This window comes from Octodon degus, unplaced genomic scaffold (assembly GCF_000260255.1).
Source record: "Octodon degus isolate 3935 unplaced genomic scaffold, OctDeg1.0 scaffold00021, whole genome shotgun sequence".
Classification (NCBI taxonomy): Eukaryota; Metazoa; Chordata; class Mammalia; order Rodentia; family Octodontidae; genus Octodon; species Octodon degus.
In genome coordinates, this window is record NW_004524597.1 from 12888867 (window position 1) to 12900292 (window position 11426).

General features: G+C 48.3%; 1 protein-coding gene across 7 annotated transcripts in view; it reads left to right on the plus strand.

The window, feature by feature from the left end:
* Arvcf (ARVCF, delta catenin family member) overlaps positions 1-11426 on the plus strand; it is a 55366-nt gene that overhangs the window by 1701 nt on the left and 42239 nt on the right. For 5 of the 7 annotated variants that reach the window (XM_023711594.1, XM_023711599.1, XM_023711597.1 and 2 more), the window contains exon 2: positions 4494-4546. The gene's annotated coding sequence lies outside the window, so the exon portion shown is untranslated. Of the gene's footprint in view, positions 1-4417; positions 4547-11426 lie in introns of all 7 variants that reach the window. The other 2 variants (XM_023711595.1, XM_023711601.1) reach the window with 1 other exon arrangement.

The window sequence follows — 11426 nt, forward strand, 5'->3', positions numbered from 1 at the left end:
AAAGTAACAGAGAGAGAGAGAGAGAGAGAGAGAGTCAGAGACAGAGACAGAGACAGACAGAGAGAGAGAGGTACTCTGCCCTTCTGGCTCACTCGAGGATCCAGGCTGTGGGCAGAGATGCGGTCCAACTAGAATTGATGCTGCTTGTTTTGTGTTCATTCTCTCTTTGGAGCTGGGACAGTACTGAACACCAAAGCAGTCACATCTCTCTTGCCCACTGTGCTGGGGTCATGTCCAGTAAGTTCCTGAGCAGTTGGCCCAATCATTGGGTATCTGGAAAGGAGTGGGCTCTCCCCCAAGCCTTGTCCCATCTCTCCTGAGTTGCTTGCTTCCTGGTTCCCCTCACTGCACACTTGACCCCTGTTTGGGGAACACCAGGGCCCAGCACATTGCTAGGCATGGAGTATTTGCTCTGCATAGGCTCTGGCAAGCAGGGTCATTTTGAGCATAGCCAAGCCAGCCCTTACCTGGCTCTTCCTGGCTAAGCTATGCTCACCAGCATTTCTCACAGACATCAGGACTTGGTATAACTGATCCAGCACTTAGTCCTACTAGACCAGAGTTGCTGCTCCTATTCCAGCTACATCTGGGCTGTTTGGTTCCCCATGTTCATTCTCAAAGCCCCTCCAGAGGTGTCTGCTTAGGTCTCATCTTTGCATTTTTCAGCTTCTAGGAAGGTATACAGCTCTACCTTAAGCTAAGTTCATTTTATCCTGAGATTGGTTGGGAAGGGGGCATGGGACAAGCCTGGAGTGGGGGCAGCAATAGGATCCCCTAACTCCAGGAGGAGCCGGAAGCTATAAGAAGCAGCAGGGGCCAAAGATATGCCAGAGCTTTCAGCCTTACATCTGTCTCATTTCCCAAATGACCCCAATACTGGGGAGAGAGAGGGGCTTAGGATCCATTCTGCAGAATAGGCCAGGAATGAAGGGTGGAGGTCTTGGGGACAGCACTGCAGGGTACTGGTTGGTCCACAGGATATTCTGGAGACTCCTATAACAATATTCCTGTTGAATGAGAATGTCTGTTGTTTTACCATAAACTTAAGACTCCAAATTAGGAGGACATGGGGTCAGGAACCTTTTGTGAGCCTTGCTAGCTGAGGGCTGCATTGGCTTATTTCAGGTTAAAAAGATAAGACCAGAGCTGGCAGATGTTCTCAAAAGGAGCTTCCTTTCTCCTTTACCCCACAGAGCCAGGGACAGGCTCTTCTCACTGCCTGGGTCCACTGAGGAGGCAGCAGCCTCTAGCCAGCCAGCCTGGAACTCCATATGGCCACCAGAGGGCAGCCAGGACTGCCATGGCTGGCACAATTGATTGGCTCCACCCAGCCTGTCCCTGCTCTCTGGGACCCTACCCCCGCTGGAACACTGGAGCTCTTCCTCCTCAGTCCTGCTTGTCAAGAGTATGGAGCTGAAGAGGTCAGGAACCCCTATGCTGAGGTGCTTCTTACACTCAGTGAGACCTGCGGGCCAGATGGTGAGGTAGTAAAGCCCAGGCTGCACAAAGACATTGAAGGATTGGAAACCTGTGCCTGAAAGCGAAGCCTTCTTCATCTCTACCTGCCTGGAGTCCAAATAGCCTCCCTAAGGCTGACCCCAACACCACAGTGGGGTCCTGCGTGGACTGTGCCTCAGTGTTGACAGCAGAAGTGGGTATATTCTCACTGTGTACCCAGAATCTTAGTTGTCTAGAAGAGTACATTGCTTTTGCTGTGGTGGACACCATTGTCAGTGAGTGGCACAAACTTTCCTGGCCAGTGGCCCAGGGATGCTTTATGTATGTGCCCATATTGGGACATATTCTAGCTGCTTTCCTGGATCCCACCTCTGCTCACAACCCAAAACTTGAGATATATGTAGAGCTGCAGCCTGCTGAAGCCACACTGCAACCAATGCAGAGCCCTGAGCCCATGTGACCCTGAGCTGGGTCTGATTCCTGCCTTGGACTCAGTCTGTGCCTTTGGGAACTGCCCCATGCAGTTAGTATTCATGTCCATAGCCCATTGGTCTGGCTGGACTCCAGATAGCCTCCTTGGCCTTTGGTGCTTTGGCTAAGCTCATGTCTCACCTGGGACGTCTCTGCTGTCTGGTTGGGCCACTGACACTGACTGCATCAGAACTCCAGACCTTCTCAAGACTAGGCATGGCTCTATGGAGTATAGGTACCAGGTGGTGGTGCCCTAGGGCTCGATAGAGCCTAAACAGTTTGGTGGCAACTTGCAGTTTGGGAACTATGACAGGGGTAGACCCAGGCCTACCTTGTTTGGGGGAGGCAGCCTAACAAGGGGTATAGTAACTCCCTTGAACATGAAGTTCCTGGTTCTAGGCTCCTTGGCCAGGTAGGGACTCCTGAGCCTGCAGACCAGCCTCAAGGGGATATTCCACGTTTCCCATCATGAATCATCTCTAAATCTATTTCATATCACTGTTGACTTCCTTTATCAGTACTTCTGTGCTTCTACCCAAGGGTTCCCAACTAGCTGGGCAACTGTAACTGCTGTAATGAGAACACTCTTAGAATAGAGACCCATCCCTCTCATTGCCTCACCTCCCCTGCTTCTATTATCCCTTCTATGGTGTTTTCTGAGATACCGTCTTGCTATATAGTTCAGGCTGGCCTTGAATTTATGTCAATCCTCCTTGCTTAGCCTCCCAAGTAGTGGGATTACAGGCATGCACCACCATTCCTGGCTTTTTTTCTTTCTTTCTTTCTTTCTTTTTTTTTTTTGTGGAACTGGGGATTGAACTCAGGCCTTTATGCTTGCTAGGCAAACACTTATTCTACTGAGCTATCTCCCTGGCCTCCATTACTGGCTATTATAGTCCCTTCTGTTTTCCCTTGCTTTTACACTTTGTGGGGAGCCCTACAAGGCAGGAGGCAGCCCTGGAATTCCCAAGTGAATGGATAGTATGAGGGTCCTGAGGACTGGAAAAACTGAGTTCAGATCCTGGCTCCAGCCCTGCCTGGCCTGGACCCAGTTTTCACATCTGTAAAATTTTGTGTCATAAGGGGACCTAGTGGGAGTCAGTGAGATTCTCAGAATACAGACCAAATGGCTATGGTAAAAGGTCATGACATGTGAGTCCTGGGGAGAAGCTATTGGTTATCAAGGCTGATAAAACAGAATCTTATGAGACAGAATCTATGTGAACATCTAAGCTAAAAGCTAAGTGTCCTAGAAATGTCATATTCAGTGCAGGTGCTAGTTCCTGAGCCTCACACCTCAGGGTAAAAGTAGCATTTCCTTTACTGTGGGGAAGGTGTCATTGGGTGGCCCCTAACTAAGCCTGCTCCTCTTAGGTGTGTACATATACATGGTGTACACATGCGTGCACGCACACACGCACACACAGAGGCACACATCTGGCTTGAGCCCCCAGTTCTTGTCTGCCTCTAGCCGCAGTGTTTTAACCTCCCACTCCATTATCTCACCCTGACACCTGGCCAGATCCTCACCACCATTTGACACCCCTCCCCACAATGAGCATCATACAGGGGCACTCATTCTTGGAGTCACATCCACAAAAGAAAGGTTAGATAGAGGCTTAGAACAATGTGAAAAGCACCATAGAACAGAGGGGAAAGAGCTCCCATTATGGAGGTCTGCCCTAAGACAGCCATGTGAGGTCCATCTCACTCTGATTGTCTGCCATCCCAGATTTTCATTTACATAACTGCTCTGGCAATGACCTTAGGCTAGGCTTGGATATAACAAGAAGGAATGTGTCCCCCAGGATGTTGACCCCAGCAGGAAGTGCATGGTTCCTTCTTCCCCTAGTAGGGCTGTGAACAGGGTAAGGCAGGCATAGGCACCACTTTGTCCTTCTGGCCTATACACTGTGGTCACCCTAGGTCTAGAGATCAGTTTCCAGATTATATCTGGTCATACTTGTAGGGTCAATGATGTGCCTGCAGGGAGGATACAGAATCTGGGCTAGCCTCTAGAGTCTCAGGAGAGGCAGACAGCATCTCTCACGGTAGGCTTAGGCTGTAGGGTGGAGGGAACAGGACCTGCTAATGAAAGCTCTGACCACCTTCACAGGCCAGTGGAACCCTGAGCCTACTGCCCCTGAGCCTAGTGTGGGGTTCCTGTTTTGTATGCTGTTTATCAGAATGAAATGGGCCCAGCTTTCTAGAAGGGGAAAAGGTTACTATCAGCCATACTGCTAAATTCTTACCAGCATTGGAAATATGCACAAGAGAAGCTGACCTGATATAAACTGCAGTCCCAGTTATATGTGGGGCCAAGAAAGTACACAAGTGTATGATTGTGAGTCAGATGCACTATGGATGACCTCGGGGTCAGGGATGATAGCAAGCATCCTGTTTGGGGGATGGTCCAAGGCAGTGCTTCTCGAATCTACGAACTTGTGCTGTAGAGCCTAATGCGTAAACCGCTACGCTATCTCTCCAGCTGGCAGTGCTTCTCAGTCTAGAACGGACCTACCAGGCCTGGGGACCTCACAAAGTGTCATCTGGTTTCTGTACAGGAGCTGGAGCCTGAAGAATGGGTATAAAGACAACCTGATCTGCCCTAGAAAAGGTAAGTGGGCTGGGCTTGGCTTAGCCTGGGCACATGCTCTCTGCACACAAGATGGTGGCACAGTGCCCTGGTGGGTCTGGCAGGTATGGCTGATAGGGAATGAACGAGGCCCCGGGCAGTGTATGCTTTAGGTTAGTTTTATCCTGGGTGGGTACAGCCTGCAGGCTGGACAAAGCTGTATTGGAAGCCTCTCACCCCCTCTGCTTGGTTTCCTAATGCCCAGAGTGCGGATGGCAGGCACCATTTTAATGTTCAGCTTGAGGATCAGTTTATGTTGAAGTTGACCTACCAGGTTGCTCATTATTGAACTGGATGTTAGCTGTGTCTGATCCCCATCCACTTCAGATTGGACACTAGCCATGGCAGTATCTGGTGTTGGCCAGCCTGGTACTCAGTTCAGGGTGGCTCCTGGTTACCCCAGGAGAGTAGAGTACCTGGCTGGTCACAGCTGATGACCCTGAGGCCAAGCACACTGCAGGCTTTGTGTAAAAGGGCCAGATAATGGGTATTTTGAGTTTTGCAGACCTTACAGTCTTTCATAGCCACACCTCTTTGCCACTGTAGGACAAAAATATCCACAGACAATGGTCACAAATAATACTTTGATCACAGCTGGGTGCCTCTGCTGGCCTGCAGTCTCTGCAGTCTGTGTTTTGGGTTCATCTGTTAATTATGGCCAGCAGCTCCAGTGGCCCTGAGATGTGGTTCCTGGCAGGTGGAACAGGTTTAGAGACTTGAGTGGTCCCTGTTTGCTGTTACTCTATGTCCTCCAAATGAAAGGGGCATTTGAAAGCACCTGACATTCTATTTGTCACAGCAACTGTGATGGTTTCTGTTGGACTGCAAAGAACATCCCTGGTTACTCCTGTTCTTGCAGCGTGGATGCCCAGAACCTGGCCAGCTGTCTCCCTGTAAACCCTCTGAGTGCTGTCTCTTAGAAGGCTGAGCCAGTGCTAGCCCTGTGAGGCTTTTTTTTTTTTTTTGCCCTGTGAATTCTCAGTGCCACCTAGAATGCAGGCTCATTGGTGTTATACTAGAGAGGAGGTGGTGGCCTCAGACCCAAGAGTCCCCAGGCCTCTTTATATGTGAGTGTCCTATACCACAGGATATAAGATAGAGGGGAGAAACTAGGTAGTCTTGCTCCTATTTGCCTGGTCCTAAGGACCTTGGGCAAGGTGAGAGCCTGGTCTGTTGCTGACTGCTGTGTAGAAGGGCCATTCTCTGGCCTAGCATCTCCAGGCTCAATCTACTGAGCCATGTGAGGGCTTCTTGGACAGAGACCCAGGCTTTATTTGGAAACCACTGGCCAGAGTATGCAGGTCTTGGGACATGGCATAGATGATGACATCTGAGGACAGCAGTGGGAAAAGGGGCTGGGCCTTACCCCCTTGCTTCCTAGTAGGCTGCCACACCTCCAGTAGGCCAGGTTAGCCAGATACCAAATGACATCTCTGGTAGCAGCAGTAGAGAGTGGTAGACTAAGCACATCTGAGTCTACCTGGCTATTGTCACCACTCTTTCTGTTGTTGCTTGCTGCTTTCCTTTCTCTTTCTGTGCTTCCAGTTCTTTCCCCTTCCCTCTCTGTGCCCCTTCCCTTCATTTCCCTGCCCTTCCCTTCCCTTTCCTTCCTTCCCTGTTCTGCCCAGCTCATTTTGTGATTGATTACCCTTTTCTGCCAGGTGACTGCTCATTTCTGTTTGTCCTGTGTGTTGGAAGAATAAGCAATGACACTTGTGCTGTTCTGTTCAGTGGGCCAGGCTCCATTTCACAGACTGGTGAACAGAACACAAGTGTCCTGGAGTGTGTCCTTGCACACAACCAGAAGAAAATGGGGAGAGGCTTTGGAGCAAAGTTAAGACAGAGGCACTGGGGTTTGATCCCCAGCTTGTTGTGCTGGCCCCACCCCCAGGGCCCTCTGAAAAGGAGATTGAGACTGGGTGTGGCATGCACCTGAAATCCTAGCACTTGAGAGGCTGAAAACAGGAGGATCACTACGAGTCTGATCTGTGTAGTGAGACTCTGTAGACCCTGTATTAAATACATTTTTTTAAAAAAAGAGATAAGCAGCAGCCATGTGACCCACACATTCACCTTGTCTCTCACCCAACACTTGCTCACCATACCTCAGGCTGGACATTGGGCATTGCGCCACATTGAGCCCAGCCCTGCCCTTAAAGAGCCCCAGTCTGGCCAAGGAAATGAATGACATACAGGAAAACTAGCAGCTAACTGTAGGGTTGTAAGGTGGTGGTCCTGGTGAAAGGAAACTGAAAGGCCATGGGACACAGTGATGCATGCTGATTTGAGACTTGCAAGGACTGGTAGGGACACAGGTGCTCTTCATACATCAGGGCTAGTCCTACTATACCTTTTCAGAAACCGGCACCTGCCTTTTTCTCCCTCTATGCTAGGGAGGTTTTGGTGGATTTCTCAGCCCTTGGTATGAGTCCTTTTTTTTTTTTTTTTTTTTTTTTTTAGGGAAGGGTATATAGGGTGTTCAGGGTCTCACTACTTGATTGGACTTGTAGTGATCCGCCTGTTTACAGCCTCCCAAGAGCTGGGATTACATACCACCTCGCACAGTTTCAATTCTGGCATGGCAGGCGTGGGGATTGAACCCTGACCTCTGCGCCTGCTTGCAGGCACTTTGATCCACTGAGCTGTTTGGCTGGCCTTTTTGATATGAGTCTTGAAAGATTAATTTTTTGCTCATCTCTGCTGCATTTTTCTCAGCTTTTTAATTTTTGTTATGATAGTTTTTTTGTTTGTTTGTTTGGTTTTTTTTTGGTGGAACCGGGGATTGAACTCAGGCCCTTGCACTTGCCAGGGAACCACTTATTCCGCTGAGCCATCTCCCCGGGCCCTGTTATGATAGTTTTTTGTTTTTTTTTTTTTTTCAGAACCGGGGATTGAACTCTGGCCCTTGCGCTTGCCAGGGCAGTGCTTATTCCACTGAGCCACCTCCCCGGCCAATAGTTTTTGATGTTTGCAAATTTTTCCTACTTTATGGGAAAATGTTGACAATTTTTCTTTTTTCTAGTTATTCCATCACTGTGCATAGTGCTGTATAGCATGGAGCTAGATAAATTGTCTGCCTTCTCTTCTACCAGATGTTGTTTCTTTACTTTTTTGTACTCAAAGAGTTAATCTACTTCACATTTATTTTGACATAAATATGAGGTGAGGATATAACTTTGTTTTTCCTGTTTCATTTGAATGATTTCTTTCCTAGCATCTTCTGTTACGAGTATGTCCTCATGTTCCCAGGTTTTGTCTCTTGTGACAAGTGCTCAGTATCTAGTCAGCACTTACTGCTGTTAAAAAGACCAAGTGGAAGCTGGATATGGTGGTGCATGCCTGTAATCTAGTACTCATGAGGTGGAAACAAGGAAGAAAGATGCGAGTTCAAGATCAGTGTGCCCTACATAGTGAGTTCAAGGCCAGCCTAAACTGTTGTGAGACACTATCTCAAAAAGAAAAAAGAAAAAGAAAAAAAAAAGCCAGGCAGGCATGCCTGTAATCTCAGCACTCTGGAAGACTAAGGCAGGATGATTGCAAGTCTAGGATGATTAGGCAGTTTAGTAACTTATTGAGACCTCATCTCAAAATTAAGAAAGGGCTGGTGATATAAGCTCACTGCAGAAGCCTTGGGCTTGATCTTCCCGGTAAAAAAAAAGGAAGACTCTCACCATCACTCTTCGTTTTCAGAGTCCTAGTTATTCCATGTGTGTTTTACCACTGTAAGGTCCCCTGGAGCTGGCACTGCCTAAACAGGCTGGTCCTCCATGTGTGGGTCGTGGTACACAGGGGCCTGTTTACCAACCATAGGGCCCAGCCCCTAGCCAGTTTCGAGAAGCCTTACCTGTGAGTGCGTGGCACTCTGGGGTGACATCCCAAAAGATTCATGCAAAAGGCATTTAGTCCATCTCTAAGACTTGCCAAAGACCTAATAGTTTCAGAATTACTGAAAAATCCAAAGTCTCCTCTGAGATTTAAGGCAAGTTCTTAGCTGCCTTAAGAACTTACATTTTACCTGTACAAATGTAAAGAAACTTAAACATTTCCAACATACAATGGCATAAGATGAACATTTCCATCCCAAAAGGTACAAATTGAAGGATAGAAAGGAATGAGACATGGGCAAGTCTAAAATCCAGCAGGCAAACCTGAAGCCCCATATTTCTATGTCTAGCATCCAGAGTAATCTGTGGTAAGATACAAACTCTAAAGGGCTTGGGTAGATCTGTCCCTATAGTGCTGCTGGTGGTTGCAGCTCTCACAGCTTCTCTCTTGGGCTGGCTTTGTTCACTCCCTGCAACCTTCCTCAGATGGATCTATGTTCTTGGCTTCTCCAGCCTTCTGGGGTCTCCACTGCACCTTCAGCCTCACCCTTGCAGCTTCATACACTACCCTTTGAGGGGGATGCTGCCTGACCTCTCAGGCTTTCTTTTCAAATGTGTGGAAGCCTTCCTGACCTCACAGCTCCTGCATTCTGTACATGCCTAAAACGTGGATGACACGAAGGTCTGCTACCAGATGGAGCAGTATCTAGCCTTCCTTCTCTCTTGGCTTTAGGGGTTGAGTACTGGATTGCTGAGCACTGTGAACCAAATCCAGAGGAACAGATTCTTCAGACCACACCCATTCTGAAACCATGCTCTGGAGTTTCCTTCTCAAAGCGAAGTATTTCACTTTTGCAATTTTGAGGCTGCAAAGGGTGGTGTCCTGCTGACCCTTGTGGTGTTCACAGGCCATATCTTCTGTTGTCCTATTCCTTTTCAGCAACTAAGTTCCCCTCTTCTGTGTGTTTGTAGTCTACAACTTTACCAGAGCTTCTTTTCTGGTCAAACTCAAAACATTTTAAATCATTCTGTTGGGCTTTTTTTGCTCTTCTTTCTCAACATAGATCTGACTAAAAACTCCTAGTAGTAGCCATGCCACTCCCTCAACATTAGACTGCCTTGAAATTTCTTGTGCCAGATTAAGTAGTCCACTGCCCTTAATCTTAGTCTCAGGCAGTCTCTAAACAGAAGAAAAATATAACTTTTCTGTCCGAGTGTAGCATACATGATCTGGTGTTCAACGGCCAGTGCAGTCTTCGTTCATAACTGAAACTTCCTGAGCCTGGTCTTGAACTGGATGCATTTCGATTAGCATTTTGGTCTTCTGAACTCTGGCTAGAATCTTCCATCAAGTTCCATTCATAGTATTCCAGGGCTGCTGCTTCAGGAGGCATCTACAAGCCTTTTCAAACTCTTTCCATAATCCAATTCCAAAGGCCTGTAAACTGTGTGGCCAGGTAACAGCACAACAACAGCAAACCCACTCCTAGAACCAAAATCTGTATCAGCCAGTCCTTACTAGAAAAAGAGTTAATGCAAAATATACAAATATATAAGAATTTACAAGATTGGCTCATAGTGGCTGCCTGTAGAGAAGTGAGGTGTGGAAGAATGCAAAAGGGCCATCTGTGTCCTGGAGGTCTGAAAGGTCCAGTCGAAGCCTTGGAGCTCACTATAGTGTTGTGTGCAAGTCCAGGTCAGGAGGCTGAAGAGTTTGTGATGGAAAGGTGAAGAGTCTATGCATCATCCTTAGGTTATGTCCAAGGTGAAAATGAAGCCTGGAGGTCCTCGGAAGAGACAGAAGTCAGCCTTCCTTCTTTTATTTTTATTTTTTTGGTGGAACTGAGGATTGAACTCAGACCCTTGCACTTGCCAGGGAAGCACTTATTCCACTGGGCCATCTCCCCAGCCCCCAAGCCTGCCTTCTTCATGTCCTTTTTATTCCACTCAGGCAACAAGCCTATTGGTTGGTGCCACTTATACCCAGGGTGAGTCTTCTTTCTTCATTAACTCCTCTTCAGCCACAGCCAGAACTATGCTGATCTAATTTAGTTGGTCATTTCTTACTCAAGTTGCACAATAAGTTAACTATCACACATGACCTTTCACATGGGAGTGCCCCTTGCCTAGGCAGCTTTGTCATGCTGGGGGCAGGGGGTGTCAAATAGTCTTATCCTCAGGGGTTGCAGGTTTTGTCATCCTCAAGATGCAAAGATACAAAGAAACTTCTAAGCCAGGCACTCATGTATGTCCTGTCTGTGTCCAAGCCCCAGGGCTGATGGACCAGTCGTGGTCCAATTACTTGGCTGCAATGCAAGGGTCTTGCCCACATGGCCAAATAGCCTAATGCAGGCTGGCCAGCTGTCATTGTTGTGACATCCCTTCCCCTGGGTGGTCTGTGGCTGGTGGCAGGGTCAGGCTGGCAGGTGTCCAGTGTACTAGGTGAGGGCCCTGGCTATGCTTTGCCTGAGGGCTCTCCTGGGGAGCCTCCATCCCCAGACAAGATGTCTGTTTTGTTACCCCTGCCATGTTCCTCCAGGCCCCTACCTCATTGCTGTTCTCCCTGCTCCTTGTGGTCTGCCCTCAGACCTCATACAGTAACTGTGGCTGCAGTCACCTCCTCACTGTTCCTGCCGGGCTGCCTCTGGGGCTCTGCCCATGAAGGCCCCTGGACTTGGACTGGGCGAGAGGCCTCCGTCTCCACAGGCCTGTGGACACCGAGAGTCATCAGCTGTGCACCGTGTATGAGTGCCTCTGAGGCTCCCAGCAGCTCTGATTTGGGACTCGGAGTCCCAGGCTTTTCTGGCTCACAAATGACTGACCTGTGAGGACAGCTGGCCTTTACATGGTAGATGAAGCAACAGCCTGGGTAGCCTGCGGCCCACCTTGATGTTTTATAGCTGATAAGTTGGGTGTTTCCATTTCCATAAGCCTTTAAACTTTCTCTTTTCAAAATACTTTGATTCTCTGAGTTAGACAGAAATATTATAGGCAGTCATACAGGGCCAGGCCCTCAAGGAGACAAGATGGAAGACAAG